This window comes from Alligator sinensis, unplaced genomic scaffold (assembly GCF_000455745.1).
Source record: "Alligator sinensis unplaced genomic scaffold, ASM45574v1 scaffold123_1, whole genome shotgun sequence".
Classification (NCBI taxonomy): Eukaryota; Metazoa; Chordata; order Crocodylia; family Alligatoridae; genus Alligator; species Alligator sinensis.
Genome location: NW_005841985.1, coordinates 1,818,392 through 1,824,949, shown reverse-complemented (window position 1 = coordinate 1,824,949; position 6,558 = coordinate 1,818,392).

Genomic DNA, 6,558 nt, shown 5'->3' with positions numbered 1-6,558 from the left:
GACCAAAATGCTGGCTTGCATCCATAGATGCTTCTCAAGCAAATCCCGGGACGTCATTCTCCCCCTGTACTCGGCCTTAGTGAGGCCGCAGCTGGAGTACTGTGTCCAGTTTTGGGCTCCACAATTCAAAAAGGATGTGGAGAAGCTTGAGAGAGTCCAGAGAAGAGCCACGTGCATGATCAGAGGTCAGGGAAGCAGACCCTACGATGACAGGCTGAGAGCCCTGGGGCTCTTTAGCCTGAAAAAGCGCAGGCTCAGGGGTGATCTGATGGCCACCTACAAGTTTATCAGGGGTGACCACCAGCATCTGGGGGAACGTTTGTTCACCAGAGCGCCCCAAGGGATGACGAGGTCGAATGGTCACAAACTACTTCAAGATCGTTTCAGGCTGGACATAAGGAAGAATTTCTTTACTGTCCGAGCCCCCAAGGTCTGGAACAGCCTGCCACCGGAGGTGGTTCAAGCGCCTTCATTGAACACCTTCAAGATGAAACTGGATGCTTATCTTGCTGGGATCCTATGACCCCAGCTGACTTCCTGCCCTTTGGGCGGGGGGCTGGACTCGATGATCTTCCGAGGTCCCTTCCAGCCCTGATGTCTATGAAATCTATGAAAAAACATTTAAAACTGTGTCTATGGCCAAATCACTGATTCTCCGAATCAGCATCAAATCTTCAGATTCAGCCAAATCAAATCGGGAACAGTGATCCAGATCAACTAATTGAATCACTGTCCCCAGTTCAGGCCAAATCCAAATAAAATATGCCCATTTTGCACACCCCTACTTTGTACTTAGTATACTCATTACCTTTTGATTGTCATTAATCTCCATTCACATTTGCATTACATGCAAATCCATTGTTCTTTCACTGCAAATCTTACCTTAATCATGTCCATTCGTCGCTTTTCTTTTCTTTTCCTTCACTCCATCTCTGTTATGTTTCATTTTCTGCCCATTTGAGAACTGCAACCTAACTCTGGAATAAGTTCCCTTGTAATTTTTACTCCTGATATGGTAAAAACTTACAGAAAGGCTCCAGCCTAAAAGTAAATTACATTGTGTTGTCGGTCACCTGCTTGCTGGGAAATGTAGCTATCTCTGAGAAGATATTGAAATTGGAGCAAAGTGTAATTTATACCACCCTCTGGCCAGCAGTATCCGACAAGAAGATTCCCAAGGGACAGCAGGTAGTAGTTATGCTGCTGATAACCCCTACTGGAAGTTCCCAGTATGAGAGGACAGTTTTAAAAGAGGCCTGAAGGATGCACTGAAAGGCCATGTCCAGATGTGCAAGGGCATGTGCTTGCAGCAGCACAAATAGTAGCAGCACAAATTCATGCTACTACTCTGTTCCTCACAGAGCCCTGCATGTACACTTCATTGAAGGACACATCTTTGTCCCACTTTGGGCAAACTATCCTTGCCCAGCTCCTCCTGGCTTCCGGTGTGCTGGAGCAGCAGGGGCACAAATGGAGCAGTAGATATGCTCTGACTGGCAGCCAGAGCATCTCTCAGGAGGTTCAAGCCTCTGCTTTTCTGCTACACATTATTTTCACGTGCTCTGCACTGCTTTTTTTCCTGGCACTTTCTTATTGCTACTGGGAAATCCCAATAGCAAATTTTGCCCCCTCACTGCAAATTTGCAGTGTGGGGCATGTTTTAATGTTCCACATGTACAGATTGTGGCACCACAAACCATACGTACCTGTATATCCGGACATGGCCAATCAGTTAACCCATTCCCAGACAGCTGTTTATGGTCTTTCTAAATTCCTCTGGTTCGTGGGCTTCACCACACTTATGGATTCTAGAGTGTTTTTGTACTTCGAAGTACCTTGAGTAGATACTGCTGTTACACTGGAACATACAAAACAAGGTCTGAGGCAGAAAACCCACTGAGTAATGTGGCCCTGTTCTCAGAATCTCAGCGATAGGTAGTATCAGGTTTTCCTCAGTTCAATTAACTTTCATTTGCTTGTTTAATTTTTTCTTTGCTTGCAATGCCCATTCAGAAACTTGGATAAAATATTTATACTGCATTTAAATTACTATTTTAAAATTATCTAAATATGTAAAATTAAAAATCATTTTGGATTCATTCCAAATTAAATGTTTGCAGGTTAGTGAACCATTTTAATTAACTTTTTTTCTCTTTTAATTTGGATCACTTTTTTAAACAAAATGCCACTTCACAGAAAGATAAGAGTTTGTTTCAGAGATGTCAATGCAGAACATTTTAGAGTTTCCAGAATGAAATATTTCATGTAGAAAAAGTCAAAATGAAATGCTGTGACATTTTCAAACTGTTTCTCCTGTTTTTTCATCGGAAACTTTCTTACCAAATTTGTCAACAGTTGTTCCCCACAAAGCTCCGTCATTCACTAAATATGCTGTTCATTGAAAGAATTATACAAGTCTTCCAGAGTGCCAGGTAAATGTCTGGACAAAGTCAGGGCTGGCAAGCAGTGCTCCAAGCTTTTGATTTGAAGCCCCATGAAATAAATATTTGTGCTGCATGGAAATCTGTGTTGCTATTCTCTGTGCTGTTTGAGCTCCCACCCATAGATTCCCCTTCTACCCTCAGACTAGGCTGTGGAATTTAAGAAAGTTATTAATCAGAGTAATTCTTACTAAGGATTGTGAAGATGCACTTTATTAAAGAGGCAAAAATAATCCAATAATAATGAAGCCTGAAAATAGAAGGGGGTGGGGGGCATTGTTTTTAATGAACATTCAGGACAGTAAATATAAAAGCTCTCATAAGTCTAGGATCCACATTTCTCCTCTGAGAAAAATAGATGCATATCAGTTTTTTTGAACGTCAAGTCTGCATTAATTTGTTACGGGCCTTATCAGACTGGTAATGAAAACACTAATGCTAATGAATTGATGAATGACCATATAACTAATCACCCTGGACCTGTTTAATGTGTCTGCCTTTGTTTTATCACTGTAATCAGAACTCACTTGGAGAAATGTATTTAATTAAGAGTGTAAATAACACAATGCTGTGTAGGGGAAAAGAACCATGGCAACGGTAACAACAGCTTTTACTGCCAAGTTGTAATCAATACGTGTATTTTATATTGAGGTGAGTAGTGAGCAGAGCTTCAAAGGTGTACATTTAAATCATAGAAGCAAACACTGACATTTTAGGAATATATTAGATGATAACATCTATGTTTCCAAGGTTGCTATGTAGGGCCAGAATCTCCTATTATATTCAGTGACTGTTTGGAATATTTTAGGCCTTGGTGGTTAGATAGCTAAACACATAATTCACTCTGGACTAGTTCCTGAAATCCTTACTCTAACGTTACTTTGGCAGCATTCCTAATCATTTCATTTGAGTGCATGTAAACCCTGGAAAAGGACTTTTGTGTTCAGCCCTGCATAATTTTACACAGGAAACCCTCAGCATTCGGGGATTCAGCATCCCTGGTTTCAAATATTCACGAATGCTGAACCCACATTTTAAATACACTTTAAACACTTACCAGAGCTCCTCGGGAGCTTTGTGCTTGCTGTCACTGGACTCCTGACGTTGCTGCCGGAGCCGTGCCCCCCTCAGCTGACGGGGGCTCTGTGTTCGTGAACACAGACTGCGTGCGGTGCCCTATTCATGGATTTTGCCATTCACGGGGATCACGGGAACGTATCCCTCATGAATGGCGAGGGTTACCTGTATACAAAAGTCACCATACTTGATTTTACCTCATTGTGACCTATTGCAAAAAATTGTGCGCTGCCCTTTCCCATAAGGAATATTTTGATCCAGAAGCAACTTGTTTCCATCACCATGGATAAGTAGAACATCTAGCACCTAGTTTTCTGCTTCTCCACGTGCCCAGAATTGTCTCAGCAGAACAACTCAGCACCTGTCTGATGCTTAAACCTAACTAGGATCCAGAAACTAAGTTTTCCTCTACCTAAATCCCTGATAGATTAGGCATGCCCTGAGCATGCCTAAAACATGCCTACAAGAGCAGACTCTCTGCATAGTACAGGTGATGTGAACCCCTTCCAAATAATGTTCTAGTTATCGGGGAACTCTCCTAGGAACCAGAAGACAAAAGCTCTATGCCCAAGATTTTGAGTACAAATTGCCATCTTTAACTTCCTGAGAGAATGTCCCAGTTTCCTGGTTACTGGCTATTCTGGCTAGGACACTTGCCATCTCTCCTACTGAATCTGAGTTACTGTGCAGAAAAGAACAAAAGATTCATTGGGCTAGAGAGAAAGAGTAAGAGCACTTAAGAGTATACATGACCTTGTGACCTAGAGGGTAGACATTCGCCTGTGTGGAAGTATCCCACAGTTCCTGTCACTGCTCCCAGAGCTGTTTTGTGTTTTATTCAGTGACTGTTTAATGTAAAATAGGACTGCTACTCAAAGAAATAAGAGAAAAAAAAAACAGCCTTCATTTGTTTTTGGAAACAAAATGCAAGAATTTCAAAATTCTCCACAAAATGAAATGGGATCCCAGCTCTGCAGTAGTCTGCCTGGCAGTTTCTCCTGAAGCCAGAGACCCTGAAGACCCTTGAGTTTCTGACTCCAATTAATTCCACCTATTGGGCTGCTTCTTGGAGCCCAGACTACCTCAGAACCACAAACAAGGCATCCATAGCTTCCAGGTTGTCACTTCTTCAAGTGAGTTGTTAAGGACGTAGTAAGGTTGGTTAGCATGGAGGGCTCTGTTGGATCTTAGTCTAAAATTGAATCATCTCTGTGGAACATTTTAGTTTGGACAAATTATCAAATTCCAATAACAAAAATATATTTGTTTGGAATTTCTCTGCCTAGTTCTGCTCCAGGTCTTTCCGTAAAGGCTTATTCCATTCCAGTGGTTCCCATGGCTACCGCCTGACCTTTCCTCCCTCCCCCTGCCCCGAGAGGCTGGAACTTCTCTACCAGATGTTTATGGTTATAGATGGTGGAGTAGGTTGTAAAATGAAAAAAAGAATAGAAAGAACTGGAATGTGGAAAACATTAACAGGAGTCCTAATCATTTAGTTGCTACCTTGAGCTGATGGGTACCCTCTTAGGTTGCAAGCATGGGCAGAGTCAAGGTCAGGCAGTGCACTCAAAGATGCTTGGAAGGTCCTACCTACAACCAGAAAAGGAAAAAAAAATCTTGATTACTGACAGCTTTTTTGAGAAGTTTAAATAAAACACTGGCAAAAGAATGGTCAACAATTAAAACATTCCAGTCAACCACCTATATCGTACATGCTGATGTATTCTTTTAATACAGTCTGTTTATTTAGACATAATTCATCACAATTTACATTCATTTTGAACAAACCCTGTGAAGAATAGAGAGAGAATGGATTCCATTTAAGACTGTGAATACTGGAACTCAGTATATAGGCTGTTAATCCCTAGGTAAATTTGCCATTCCAAATATAGCCTTAAGAATAATTATTTGCATCTTTTTATGATAAAAAGTTCACAAATAGTTTGCTAGAGAAAACAAATGTAAGTTATCCGAGAGAACTTCCAAGGTGAATTGAATTACATTCTTTAAACTTTTTCAAACTGCTTTCTACTGCACAGTCTCTTTACTAAAGTGGCTTGCATGAAAAACAAAATAAATTATTTTCACATTAGTCATGTGTTTACTGTGGCATTGCTCACAAATGTAATATGAGTGTAAATTAATGCAATACATAAATATTCTTTTTTTCATAAACTTTTTCTATTCCTTAGCATAAAAATAGTGTTTTTTAATAAACAGAAAGGAGAAATCAATAAAGCCCCTTATATGATTTATTAATTAGGTCACATATTTCTGAAACTTGGTTCAAAACCATTCTCAAATTTCTTCAGGGAATCATTTTTTATCCTGATAGCCTTTTCCTAGTTTTCAATACTTACTAGGTCTGTGCAAAGTGGCTAGCATTAGCTTCAGATTCAGCCAATTTGGGGAGCAGCGATTCGGTGATTCGAATCACTGTCCCAAATGGATTCGGCTGAATCTGATTTGCAGATTCAGCAGCAGCCGAATTGGCCAAATCTCTGAATTGGTGGCATCCCCCACCCACTTTCAATGGCTGCCCCACCCAGCCCCAGTTCCTAGCTATTTAAGAAAAAGCCTGTACTCACCAGCTGCTGCCAGGTGAGGGGGCGATCCCCACTGTCCCCCGCTGGCCGGCACTGTGTGGGGGGCTCTGCCACGAGCTCCACAACCCCTGCCCACTCTCCCAGCCTCCACCCCACATGGCTGCCCTGCCCACCCCAGCTCCTGACCCTTTAAAAAAAAAAGCCCTGCCTCACCGGCTCCTGCCAGGTGAAGGGTGATCCCTGCTGTCTGCCGCTGGTTCGTGCTGTGTGGGGGGCTCTGCCAATGGCCCCCAGGAACCAGGAGGCCAGTGGAGCAGCTGGTGAGTCAGACCTTTTTTTTTTAAAAGGCCGGGAGCTGGGGCGGGTGAGGCAGCCATGGTGGGGCTGGGAGAGCAGGCAGGGGTCCATGGGCTCATGGCAGAGCCCCCCACATGCTGTGGGGCAGTGGGGAGCAGCAGGGATTGCCGCCCCAACTCGCAGCAGCCAGCGAGGTG